The sequence below is a fragment of the Cervus elaphus genome, chromosome 22, assembly GCF_910594005.1.
Source record: "Cervus elaphus chromosome 22, mCerEla1.1, whole genome shotgun sequence".
Taxonomy (NCBI): domain Eukaryota; kingdom Metazoa; phylum Chordata; class Mammalia; order Artiodactyla; family Cervidae; genus Cervus; species Cervus elaphus.
The window spans coordinates 14,975,109-14,989,594 of NC_057836.1; positions in this window are offsets into that span (position 1 = coordinate 14,975,109).

Genomic DNA, 14,486 nt, shown 5'->3' on the forward strand with positions numbered 1-14,486 from the left:
CATACAATTTCTGTCCTTTATTGAGCCCATCTTTGTATGAAATATTCCCTTGGTATCTTTAGTTTTCTTGAAGAGATCTCTAGTCTTTCCCATTCTGTTGTTTTCCTCTATTTCTTTGCATTGATCACTGTGGAAGGCTTTCTTATCTCTCCTTGCTATTCTATGGAACTCTGCATTCCAATGGGTATATCTTTCCTTTTCTCCTTTGCTTTTTGCTTCTCTTCTTTTCACATCTATTTGTAAGGCCTCCTCAGACAGCTATTTTGCTTTTTTGCATTTCTTTTTCTTGGGGATGGTCTTGATCCCTGTCTCCTGTACAGTGTCACGAACCTCCGTCCATAGCTCATCAGGCACTCTGTCTATCAGATCTAGTTCCTTAAATCTATTTCTCTCTTCCACTGTGTAATCATAAGGGATTTGATTTAGGTCATACCTGAATGGCCTAGTGGTTTTCCCTACTTTCTTCAATTTAAGTCTGAATTTGGCAATAAGGAGTTCATAATCTGAGCCACAGTCAGCTTCTGGTCTTGTTTTTGCTGACTGTATAAAGCTTCTCCATCTCTGGCTGCAATGAATCGAATCAATCTGATTTCGGTGTTGACCATCTGGTGATGTCCATGTGTAGAGTCTTCTCTTGTGTTGTTGGACGAGGTTGTTTGCTATGACCAGTGTGTTCTCTTGGCAAAACTCTACTAGCTATTGCCCCACTTCATTCTGTACTCCAAGGCCAAATTTGCCTGTTACTCCAGGTGTTTCTTGACTTTCTACTTTGAATTCCATTCAGTACTTGCCTAAAAATCTGATGTTAGAAAAAATTTTATCACCTTCACAGCCCCAAATACTGTAAGTAAATGCTACCAAAATGTTTCCTTTGTAACCACATTTCCTAGAATTGAATCCTTGTGCTTATGTCCAGCCACTCAGTCATGTCCAACTCTGCAACCCCGTGGATTGTAGCCTGCCAGGCTCCTCTGCCCATGGTATTCTCCAGGCAGGAAAACTGGAGTGGGTTGCCATTTCCTCATCCATAATGAAAAATGATCCCACTCAAAAGGGTAGCAGAGCCCCTGCTAGGTGGGACTTCCCAGGTGGTGCTAGTGGTAAAGAATCTGCCTGTCAATGTAGAAGACACAAGAGATGCAGGTTCTTTCCTTGGGTCAGGAAGATCCCCTGGAGAAGGAAATGGCAACCCATTCTAGTATTCTTGCCTGGAAAATCCCATGGACAGAGGAGCCTGGTGGAATACAGTCCATGGGGTTGAAAAGAATCACACATGACTTAGGAACAAAACTACCACCACATACCAACTTACACCTTTCCCCTCCCACCAAACTTCCCTTGGGGGAGAATTCTCCATACCTACAGTAATTCCTGGTCTAACTGGTCAAGGCTGCGTACCTTCAAGAGGCTTTGCATTTTAAGAGACCTTAATGCACCACCTGACCTGCCTCCTGAGAAGTCTGTATGCAGGTCAAGAAGCAACAGTTAGAATCAGATGTGGAACAACAGACTGGTTCCAAATTGGGAAAGGAATACATCAAGGTTGTATATTGTCACCCTGCTTATTTAACTTATATGCAGAGTACATCATGTGAAATGCCAGGCCGGATGAAGCACAAGCTGAAATCAAGATTGCTGGGAGAAGTATCAATAACATCTGCATTGTTGTTGATGACACCACCATTAAGGCAGAAAGTGAAGAGGAACTGAAGAGCCTCTTGATGAAAGTGAAAGAGGAGAGTGAAAAAGTTGGCTTAAAGCTCAACATTAAAAAAACTAAGATTATGGCATCGGTCCCATCACTTCATGGCAAATAATTGGGGAAACAATGGAAATAGTGACAGACTTTATTTTCTTGGGCTCCAAAATCACTGCAGATGGTGACTAGCCATGAAATTAAAAGACGCTTGCTCCTTGGAAGATAAAGCTATGACCAACCTCGACGGTATATTATAAAGCAAAGACATTAATTTGCCGATAAAGGTCCATCTAGTCAGAGCAATGGTTTTTTCAATAGTCACGTATGGATGTGAGAATTGGACTATAAAGAAAGCTGAACACTGAAGAATTGATGCTTTTGAACTGTGATGTTGGAGAAGACTCTTTAGAGTCCCTTGGACTGAAAGGAGATCCATCTGGTCAATCCTAAAGAAAATCCTAAAGGACTGATGCTGAAGCTGAAGCTCCAATACTTTGGCTGATGCAAAGAACTGACTCATTGGAAAAGACCCTGATGCTGGGAAAGACTGAAGGCCGGAGAAGGGGACGACAGAGGATGAGATGGTTAGATGTCATCACCAACTCGATGGACATGAGTCCATCACCAGGGATTGGTGATGGACAGGGAAGCCTGGCGCGCTGCAGTCCATAGGGTCACAAAGAATCAGACACGACTGATGGACTGAATTCAACTGAACGCAACACAATACAAATTATGCCGATGGAGCTCTCTTGCCTGTGCAGAGTCCTGAACAAAGAATTGCCCCTCCTGCTTTAAATGGATTCAAAGATAGATAAGGCTCGAATTTTGCCCTGCAGAAGCATAAAACCTACTGGCCCCAGTCCAAAAAAAATAAGTCTGCAACTGTGAGAAGGGAGATTTGGAGACAAGGGGTGGCCTTGAAGGAAGGGCTGACTCCTCAAATCACACCAGAAGGTGACCAATCATCTCACCCGCCAGGTTCTCTTGGCTTTTCCCTGATGCAGAAGAAGAAGTTATCCATGATCATATCAAGCTCAACAGAAGACCTTACGGTCAGAGACATGGGTAAAGCAAGGACATACAGTTAGACCCTGGGAAACAAAGGAATACAATCCAACGAAATAAATCTTTTAGCCAGGACCTCTTGGGAAAATGTTCCCTTTGGCGCCATCTGAGTCCACGTCATGGAACATTCCATGGTAAAGGCCTTGTCTCCATGTGGTGCCTGCCAGGATATGTTTCAGGCATTTGCATCCTCTAGGAATGCACAGGAAAGTGAAGGAGTAAGTCTTCATTCCCATTAGATCTATGACAGGACTACAGTAGAGGTAGGAGCCAGTTGGCTGTCACTAACCAGCTTTGCCTTTCATTGTATCCTGATCTCTGCCCTCTCTCTCTCTTTTCTCCTGATAATGTTCGCCACAGAAGATTCTTCAGGTCGTTTGTAGAAGCATCCTTTCTGGGCTTGTTCAGTTAAAGACAGGACCATAATCTGGACACTTTGATGCTTTCTCATTTCCCTCCATAAAAATGAGTTGGTTCCTTCACAGCTTGAGTAGTCTACCTACGATAAAGTAATCTACTTGAAAATGTCCCTACTGACACTCACAGCTCTTTTGGGTTTTACAGTGTTTTCTATTTGGACAAATGCCCAAACACAACTTTATGTGTGGTCACCACAACAGAGAGGAGAGGGAGATATTGGTGGCAAAGGGCAGGGGCTTTTCATGGTGTGTTTCAGAACAAATATGGGCAACTGCTACTTTGCTTCTATGAAAAGACTTTGCTGCATACTATTTTGGTGACTAGGGAAGTCTTGAGAGGGTCTGTGGCCTTGAAGGAATTGAAAAGAGTAAGGGAATCAATTGTGCTTTGTTCAGGCTTAAAAGTCAATAAGTTCAGCTCCACACTTTTGAAGATTTGAAGCAAATATATTTCAGGATTCTCCCATCCACCCTCTAATGCCTTTACAATTAATTAAAAATTCTTAAAAGCTACTTTACAATTTAATTCCATTGTGATTGAAATCATGTTGTGTACTATTTTAACCCTCCAAAATATGTTGAGACTTGTCATATGGCCCAGAATATGATTTATTTTGGTGAATGTTTATGTGTACTGAATGTATATTCTGCTATTGTTGGGCAGAGAGTTTTAGAAATTTTAATTAGGTCAAGTTGGTTAATAGTGTTATTTCATCAATGTTTGTTTTTGTTTTTTGTTTTCCTACTCATTATATCAATTGCTGAGAGAAGAGTGTTGAAATGTCTAGTTACAGTTGTGGGTTTTTCTGTCTCTCCTTTAAGATCTATTAGCTTTTGCTTCCTATGTTTTGAAACCCTGTTATTGGGTACATACATTTTCAGGGTTACTATGACTTCTTAAGGAATTTATTCATTTATTATTATTAAATGTCCCTTGTCTTGGTTGTGATCCTTTTAATGAAGTCTAGTTTTTGATATTAACATAGCTACTCTATCTTTCTGATGGTTGGTAAGAAAAAATATATTGGCATATATTTTCTGTCCTTTTAACTTATCTTTGTCATTATATTTGAATTTCTTAAATAGTATATTTATCTGAGTCTTGTTTTCTTTTCTATGTCTATTTTTTAATTGGAATATTTATACCTTCTATGTTTAGTGTATTTAATATTTGGATATAAATTGATCATCTTGCTATTTTTTTTTAAAATTTATGCCATCTATCCTTTGTCCCTTTTCTGTCTTTGGTCTTCTTTTGGGTTCATTTGGTATCTTTCCTATGTGTATAATAAATTATTAAAATTTATTATTTTAATTACAATGTTGGCTTATTAGCTACCCTCTTTGCTTTAATTTTTTAAGAGATGAACTTTAAAGAGTTCACAATAATGATCTTTAAATTGCTAGAGCCTATCTTCAAATAACATTATACCATTTAATGTGTACTCTCAGGATATTTTAACATTATGTTTCCATTTTGCCCCCTCAACCTTTTGTGCAATTGTTGTCACATATTTTATTTCTATGCATGTTTTATACACAACAAATTATCAGCTTAGATTTAAAAGCCATTTTGTTTTTTGACCCCACATGTCTTACAGGATCTTAGTTCCCAGAATGGGGATTGAACCTTTGCCCCCTGCAGTGGAAGCTCGGAGTCCTAACCACTAGGCCACCACGGAATTCTCAAAAGCCAATTTTCTTTTAAAGAATAAATCTGTGTTTTAATGTAAAACTTCTCAATTTAGAATATGAGTCACCAATTCAGAAAAATCAAAAGCGAAGTGCAGGGCCCATTATATACAGGTCAAGCAACATAGTTGAATATTATGAATATTAAGATAATTGAATATTATATTGAATATATTATCTGCAACTTATTTTGTTTTCACTCGCTAGAATGAGTCATATAGTTCTTCATTCTTCAGTGCCTTCTCTTTAGCTGCTGCACAGTGTTCCTTAGGGCTTCCCTAGTGGCCGAGTGGTAAAGAACCCACCTGCCAATGCAGGAGATGCAGGTTCAATCCCTGGTCCGGGAAGATCCCCTGGAGGAGGAAATGGAATCCACTCCAGTATCCTTGCTGAGAGAATCCCACGGACAGAAGAGCCTGGTGGGCTATAGTCCATGGGGTTGCAAGAGTTGGACATGACTTAGTGATCAAGCACAAGCACCTTGGATGGATGCCCAATGTCTTGGTTAGCCTTTCCTGTGTTCATGAGCGATTAGATGTCCTCAGGCTTTTGCTGTTACAAACAGATCTACAGTGACCACCAATACACAGCCCTCTTCACACATGTGAGTATATTTCTGTAGGGTTGAACTAAGCAAAGGAATCACTGGTCAGGGAGTGAGACAGTTTTAAACTTTAATAGAAACATTTAAATCACTCTTTGAAGTGGTTGTAGGTAGTTAGGTCTCTACCAGCTGGGACTAAAGGCATCTCTACAGTGCTTATGAGGCTTAGTGTCAAGAGTTTTACAGCTTTTTAGTGTTGCAATGCTATAGAAAAGCACTGAATAGTTCCTATGGGCATAAGAGAATTTCATTTTTGGAAAAAAGATCTGTAACCACCATCACTAAAAAATACCCATTTGCAGAAATTTATGGACTACCTTCTTAGACATCCTCTGTCAGAGGCTGGGAAAGGGGAATTAAAGATGAAATGATTTCTTCAAGCAGATCTTGAAATATTCATTTTGCAAGATAAGTTTTCCAAGAGTCTGTTCCACCTAGTTAGTGATCACTTCTCTAACTCAGTAATCTTTGTAATTTAAAAAAATATAATGAAACTCAACTAAAAAACCTAAGATCATGGCATCCAGTCCCATCACTTCATGGCAAATGGATGGGAAAAAAGTGAAAGCAGTAACAGATTTTCTTTTCTTGGGCTCCAAAATCACTATCGATGGTGTCTGCAGCCATGAAATTAAAAGATGTTTTCTCCTTGGAAGAAAAGCTATGACAAACCCAGCCAGCATCTTAAATAGCAGGGACATCACTTTGCAAACTAAGGTCCATATAGTAAAGGCTATGGTTTTTCCAGTAATCATGTACAAATGTGAGAGTTGGACCATGAAGAAAGCAAATGCCAAAGAATCGATGCTTTCACCAGTCAATCCTAAAGGAAATCAACTCTGACTATTCATTGGAAGGACTGATACTGAAGCTGAAACTCCAATATGTTGGCCACCCAATGCAAAGAACTGACTCATTGGAAAATATCCTTATTCTGGGAGAGATTGAAGGCAAAAGGAGAAGAGGATGGCAGAGGATGAGGTGGTTAGATAGCATCACTGACTCAGTGGAAATGAGCTAGAGCTAACTCCGGGAGATAATGGAGGACAGGGAAGCCTGGCGTGCTATATTCCATGGGGTCACAAAGAGTCAGACACGACTTAGTGACTGAACAATTGCAAGAAATCTTTATAATTTAAAACATACAATAAATTGAATATTTTTCCTAATAGTGATCTTAGAAATCATGTAATTCATTTCTCCCACTTTTCAAGTTTAAAAAAAAAAAAAAGGAAACCTAGAGAGAAGTTACTTGCCCAGCTGGGTCTTAATCAAAATCATATTTGGAAACCAAATCTCATGGTTCCCCATCCAGGGTGTTGATGTGAAAAAACTAGGCCAAATACAGAATCTTTGAGTTGGAAATAGTCTTAGAAAGGACCTAGAATGACATTCACACTAAAAAGACATCCTTCCAACAAAATATCAGATGTATCAGGGCTTCCCTGGTGATCGAGTGGCTAAGACTCCACGTTCCAAATGCAGGGGTCCCTGGTTTGGTGCCTGGTCAGGGAACTAGACTCTGCATTCTGCAACTAAGACCTGGCACTGCCAGATCTAGATCTATATCTATATCTATATAAAAGAATATGAGATTATCTTACAAGTTGAGTTGATGCATTCTGTATGAAAAGTAGTTCATTAATTTGTGAGAAAAAGATAGACCATTATTGAGTAGCTTTGATTATTAGAAAATCTTCCTTTCATTGTACTGAAATCTGCCTTTTTATAACTTCTGGAACCTCTTGAACTTTTCCATTTCTTGGAGCATCCATGAATCAGATTCCAGGCGATGAGCCATCCCACTTCCGGCCCTCTGCACAGTCTCCTATTTGACAATGTCCCTCTCAGAATGTGGCATGCATAAGAGGACAAGGCAATAGTCCAGCTGTGGTCTGTCCCGTGCAGGGTGCGAAGAGGCCATTGTCTCCTTTGATCTGCTGCATATGCTTCTATTAATAGAACCCCGAAGTGTCTGGCTTTCTTGGCAGCTGCATGTCAGAGCTTAAGTTGAACGGGACCACTAAGTCATTGTTTGTTTTTTTGTTTGCTTTAACCAATGACTATTATGCCTGCCCAGTTGCCTTTGTCTTCTTTTTATGTAATTAATTGCAGGATTTGGGGTTAAGAATTCTACTTTTTTGGCTTTTAGTTATGCACTCCTATCTGTTGAGAATGTTCGAATCCTTATCTTGTGATCCAAAGCATTCATCTTTCCCTGTGATATACCTTATCTAAATTTGATAAACAGCCCTTCTCTGCTTTTGTAGAAATTACTGAAGACAAGCAAGGCATGTGGGGGTGGGCACAGGTCAGGGCGCAAAAGACCTTCATTCAAGTTGAATGATGATCACTGTGAATTCATATGCAATACTTGGATATAATCTTTATTTTTGTGTTTTGTTTATTCGTTTTAACATAGCTACCATGAAAGACTGTTAAATGCCCTTCTGAAATGAAGATACTCTACATAATGATAGCATTCTTCTGATTTGCTGCCTGGTAACCATTTTAAAAAAGAGGAAATGGGGTTAGTTCCACATGGCCAGTTCTCAGTGAACCCTTACTGGCTTTTAGTGATCATTTCTTTGCAGATATTAACTTACAGATCTCTTGAAGGCAAAGAGCTAGGGCACTCAATGCCAAAAACTTAATGCCAATGCCAGGGGGGAAAAAAAGAAATTTTTGGAAGGAGAAGGAACCAGTATTCTTCCAACAATTTACTATTTCAACCTCTTTTGATAGAGGAACACACAGCACTATGTTTAGGGGAGAGGAGATGGGCAGATTGCACAAGTCAAGGCTTTTGAAGGTCTTGGGGAGAGAGTGAGTGGAGGCTTCGTGAATGATGCAGGATAGCCTGAGACAAGCTAGGATTTGCACCAGCCCTGTCCTTCCCAAAGCACCCAACTCCCCTTGCATCCCCCCATGCCCCCCCCCAATCCCTGCCTTCACTTGTCACCATTCTGCCTGCAGCACTTGGAGTCAACTCTACCCTTTTTAATAAGATGGTTTGGAAGAGAGACAAGCCTTCTCAGTCTGAGAGATAAAAATAAAATGTCAGTGATCAGAATTTCCACATATGGTCTTAAATGATAGATGAAATTTAAAGCTGGCAATGGTCCTGAGTTGGAAGGACATAGGCAGCCGAGGCTGGAAAGGAGGTTTAGGGTTTTGTTTTGTTTTGTTTTGCCCAAGTGATAATGGACCAGCCCCAAACACAGTGAGTTCTTTCCTTTTTAAGGGCAGCGAAGGTTGCCAGGCCTTGTGCATTTGCAGCCAACCTGTTGGGAGACATTTTGCAGCCCCTCTCCCACCCCTGTGAATAGGTTTTCCCAAAATTCCAGGAGGGAGTCCTCTATGGGCGGCCCATCTGTTCTCAGGCACGCAGGGAATCTGGGTGACAATTACATTTGGGAATCACCTGTTGGAGCTCCGGAAGGCAGGCCACACTTCTGCATCAAGACTTTGGAGATTTTTTTTTTTTCCCTGCACGACGGTTCTGCTTTGGGGTGGGGTTAGAGATTGTGTGCATGCTTGCGTGCTCAGTCGCTTCAGTCCTGTCCGACTCTTTACAATCCTATGTACTGTAGCCCGCCAGGCTCCAGGCAAGAATACTGGAGTGGGTTGCCATGCCCTCCTCCAGGAGATCTTTCAGACCCAGGGATCGAACCCCTGTCTATTATGTCTCCTGCATTGGCAGGTGGGTTCTTTACCACTAGTGCCACCTGGAAGCCCCTCAGAAATTAGAAGGAAAGAGTAGAAGAGGGAGGGAGGGGTTTGTATCTCAGCCCAGAAGGTCAAAGCCCAAGAAATGTCAGTTTCTGCCCTGACAGGAGAGAAATGAACACATTTCTAAGACCAAACCTTCTGGGAACACTCTGATCTGTGCTCTTAGAGTTTAGAATATGAACCCAGGAGACCCAGGTTCTGTGAAGAATGTACCATGTCTTTGGACAAATTGTTCCAGCCTCAACGGACCCACCTGAATAATGAGGTGGGTGAACAATATTTATTTTAGAAGACTTCCTGTTTCATAATTCCATTCCAAGTTCTAATTTGGAGAATATTGAGGCTAAAATATGGTCTAAAATATGGATCAGTGATTCTCAACTTGAGATCAGCTGGAATGTGAATTAACTGGAGAGTTTGTTAAAACTTAGATTTGGTAGCCCTGATACATTGATCTATGGGCTTCCCAGGTGAGAATCTGTCTCCAGTGGGTTTGATCCCTGGGTCGGGAAGATCCCTAGGAGGAGGAAATGGCAACCCTTTCCAGTATTCTAGCCTGGGAAATCCCATGGACAGAGGAGCCTGGCAGGCTATGAGGTCACAAAGACTTGGACATGACTGAGCGACTGAGCCTGCATGCACATTGATCTATGGTGGACCCTTAGAATTTACATTCCTAACATATTCTTGGGTGATGCTGCTGCTATTGCTGATTTATAGACCATACTTTGAGAACCTCTGTCCAAACTAGATGAACCCCCAGCAGGTTAATGCTCATGCTTAGGAAATAGTTATCTCCAGGTCTGACTTAAGGACTGATTAACAAGGGAATTCCCTAGTGGTCTGGTGGTTAAGACTCAGCGCTTCCCCTGCTGGGGGTCCGATTTCCGTCTCTGTTTGGAGAACTAAGATCTCAACATCCTGCAAGCCGTGTGGTGTGGCCAAAATAAAAGGTGGGGGCAGTTAGTGAGCAAGAGAAAACCTGGGGACTGCACCCAGATTTACATGTGCCCCATGCAGGAGTTAGGGATTGGGAAGAGGAGCAGTCAAAGGTCTGTAACTGCACCTTGAAAAATGTCATCAGAATTTTAAGAAAATGCCACAGTATAGCAGCAGTATAAAGTGTCTATAACCCCGTCCTGGCCATTCAGATCCACTGTGCTCAAGAAAACCTAGTTATAGAAAGTGACTTAGCTGGAGAAGCCCAGTTCTGCTCCTGAGAAAATACCTTTCAGCCCATGCCCTGTTGAAAGTAGATCAGTATAAAACACTACTATAACACATACACACTAGTATGTAAAATAGATAACCAACAAGTTAATGGTCATGCCTACTGTGTGTAGAACACAGGGAACTCTCCTCAATATTCTGTAATAACCTACATGGGAAAAGAATCTAAAAAAGAGTAATAATATGTATATGCATATTTGCACCCCTAACTATCACATTGTATCAATTAAAATAAAATAAAGTAGATCAGTATCGTCTTCTCTCTACATAAAGGACACCTCGCCATAGTGCCTTTTCCTGTTAAAGGACTTCCATAGCGTTTGTCTCAACACCTTGAGACAGTCCTGGAGCAGAGGACACTTTCCCTGCCTTAGAGAGAGTTGGGGAATCACTTGCATTTGTTGACCCATCAAAGATAAGAGGTATTTTCAGCAAGGTGGACAGGTATATGTACAGCCACAAGGTCAGTCTCTTCCCAAAAGCCTTGAATAATCAAGAAATCGGTGAAGTTCAAGTCAAAGTGTTAGTCACTCTGTTGTGTCCGACTGTTTACAACCCCGTGGACTGTAGCTCGCTAGGCTTCTCTGTCCATGGGATTTTCCAGGCAAGAATACTGGAGTGGGTTGCCATTTCCTTCTCCAGGGGATCTTCCCAACCCAGGGATCGAACCCAGATTTCCTGCATTGCAGGCAGACTCTTTACCCGCTGAGCCACCAGGAAAGCCCAGGGTTCAAGACATAGTTCTAATCCCCTATTCAGCTTCATTCTGACCAGTCACCTTAATAACCTGGTCTACATAGCTAAGCTAATTGGGTCACAAAAAGTGTTAACAACTTGATTAAGGGTCATGGGGGGATCTTACGTTCTTGAGTTGGGCTTAGCAACTGGATTCTCCAATGGAATTACTCTAGAACCAAGAAATAGAAGCTATCCGTATCAGAGGATTTGTGCTTTTAGACCCCTCTGCTTCCTGATTAAATAGTACTTCAATGCCTTTAAGTTCAGGTTACTATACTATAGGAAGAAAAACAAGTGAAAACTCGAAATAGGGGAAGAATTTCTAGTTTGTTGAGAAAGATCTTAAGGTCATTTCGTAAGTATTTACTTAGCAACCATGATTTGCCAAGGCTTCCCAAGTGACTTAGTGGTAAAGAACTGCTTGCCAATGCAAGAGACACAAGAGACATGGGTTTGATCCTGGGTCGGGAAGCTCCCTTGAGTAGGAAATGGCAACCCACTCCAGTATTCTTGCCTGGGAAATCACATGAATAGAGGAGCCTGGCGGGCTACAGTCCATGGAGTTGCACAGGGTTGGACACAACTTAGCAACTACACAGCAACAACAATGTAGTGTCAACTGGCTCCCAAAATGCCTAGAAATGAACAATTGACTGGCATTTGCTTCTGGGTGAGTGTGGGCTTGCTGTGGGTCCCCATGGGTAGGTGGAGAGGCACCAAACGGAGAGACAGGAGGTCCCCAAAAGTAGACAGGCCCATGGCGCTGGTCTGAAGCACTCCCGGAGTATGTGGGGCTTCTCCTCCAGCGCTGAGAGCAGGAGGTGTCGTGGGGCCTGGGTGGCCCAGGCAAACATGGGTGGGACTGAAACTACAGGCAGGTGAGATGTCTGATGGGCCCCTAATTAGACCAAATCTCCCCAACTGCCTTTTGTAACCATCACGTAGACAGACAATCCCAGAAACAATAGCATTCAAGAAATTATCAAATGATTGCTGCTAATAACCTTGATGCATGCTTCTCAGAATGGGGACACCCATTCGAAGACAATGTCCTGGAATCACAGAGGACAAGTGACAATGAAAAGAAGGGAGGGTGAGGCCAGCTGTTCCCCTTTGTGGGGGAGGCCGGCACAGGCAGGGTTATTAAAAGCTCCATGACATACTTTGGCTTTGGGGGTGAGGTTATGTCTCAGCCCAAGGATCCCTCCCTTCAAACAGATCAGGAAGATATCGGGGCCAGCCTGCTGAAGTTATTCGTGTCCACGGGCCCTAATCCCACTACATGTGTTCACTCTTTGATAAGGGTCTGCCTCCTGTCTCTACACTTGACTTCTCCATTCCAGACGGGGCAGAAAGAATGATGTGGCAGAATCTCGGCAGAACTGTGAAGTGCGTGAAAGCTTGGTCCCTGCTCCCCTGCCTCCCTCCCAATAGATGAAGTCAACTTCTTCCCATTGCCCAGGGCTCCACACGCCCGAGTGAAGTCATTGGCTGCCTCTCAGCCATTTGTCTTTCCACTCAATGCTTCTGTTTCTTGTAGTCTCATAATATTTTCTTGCTACGATGAGGGAAACCCCTGTGAACAACTTACATCAAGAAGATAATGACTGGGCTTCCCTGGTGGCTCAGTGGTAAAGAATCCACCTGCTGATGCAGGAGATGCAGGTTCGATCCCTGGTCCAGAAAGATGCCACATGCCACGGAGCAATTAAGCCAGTGCACCACAACTATTGAGCTTGTGCTCTAGGGCCTGAAAGCCACAACTACTGAAGCCTGAATGCCCTAGAGCCAGTGCTCCACAACAAGAGAAGCCAGCACACGGCAGCTAGAGGGTAGACCTTGCTCACCCCAGCTAGAAAAAAGCCACATAGCAACGAAGGTGCAGCACAGCCAAAAATAAATACATACAATTATATTTAAAAAGAAGATAATGATTGCTTTTGACTTAAGGAATCACCCCACTCCCAGAGAGGTATTTGTAGCCTTTCAAAGCTATCATGCCAAATGAGGGTTCTACGGGGGTAGAACTTCTGCCCCTAGAATAGGTGAATGACATGATGGTTTGGATAAGGCTTGCGGTGTTCTTGGGTTTCCCTTGTGGCTCAGACAGTAAAGAATTCACCTGCAATGTAGGAGACCCAGGTTTGATCCCTGGGTTGGGAAGATCCGTTGGAGAAGGGAATGGCTACCCACTCCAGTATTCTTGCCTGGGAAGTCCCATGGACAGAGGAGCCTGGCAGACTATAGTCCATGGGGTCACAAAGAGTTGGACACGACTGAGCGACTAACACTTTGTGGTGCTTTCATAGGTCAGACCCGGTGGGTGAACACAGAACATTCTGTGCTAGTCCAACCTGATCCACCTAACAAGGAATGGCATCTGGTCATTTACCAGGAGGTCCAAGTAGGTGTGTCAAGCATAGGTTATGCTTATCTCTTTTAAGTGATGAAGTGAGGTCCCTGAAGTGGCCCCAGCTCTTCCACTGAGCCCATAGATAGAGAAGAGACTGAGAGAAAGAGATGTAGGAAATTAAGGGTATGTGGCTGCTAAATCCTTAGCTGTGGGAACAGTCCAGTAGGGAGAATTGGGAAACAGGCTTTGCCCAGGACCTGAGCATCTCACGTGGCTCAGACTTGTGATGTGTCTTTGTCAGAGATGCTCCAACCTGAACTGGTCTGAGACACACCCATGATATTGTCATGATCTTTGGACACACCTATCCCTCTTGACCAACACACAAACCAGCCACACTCAGACCCATTGCTTCTCCTCTGCTCTACCCAATCCCAAGCAGAACTGAGCAGGGGAGGATGTCTTGAGTGATGCACTGAGGGATAACAACTATAATAGCTATCACTTAACAAGTCCTTGGGCTTCCCAGGTGACTCTGTGGTAAAGAATCTGTCTGTCAATTAAAGAGACGTGTGTTGATCCCTGGGTCAGGATGATCCCCTGGAGAAGGCAATGGTAACCCACTCCAGTATTCTTGCCTGGAAAATCCCATGGACAGAGGAGCCTGGTGAGCTGCAGTTCATGGGATTACAAAAAATTGGACACGACTTAATGACTAAACAGCAAGCAACCAAGTCCTGACTCTGCCCAGCTGTCATGCACAAGGCTTCCTGTACATGTGGTCTCATCTCATCCTTGCAACCACCCATTCAGCTTAGCTTTTGTTATTATTCTCATTTTAAAGATGAGGAAAGCTGAGACTCAGACTAACTAATTTGCCCAAGGGCACACACCTAACAAATGGCCCAGCGAGGGCGGAACCCAATGCACTGTACATCTAAAGCAGCCTGG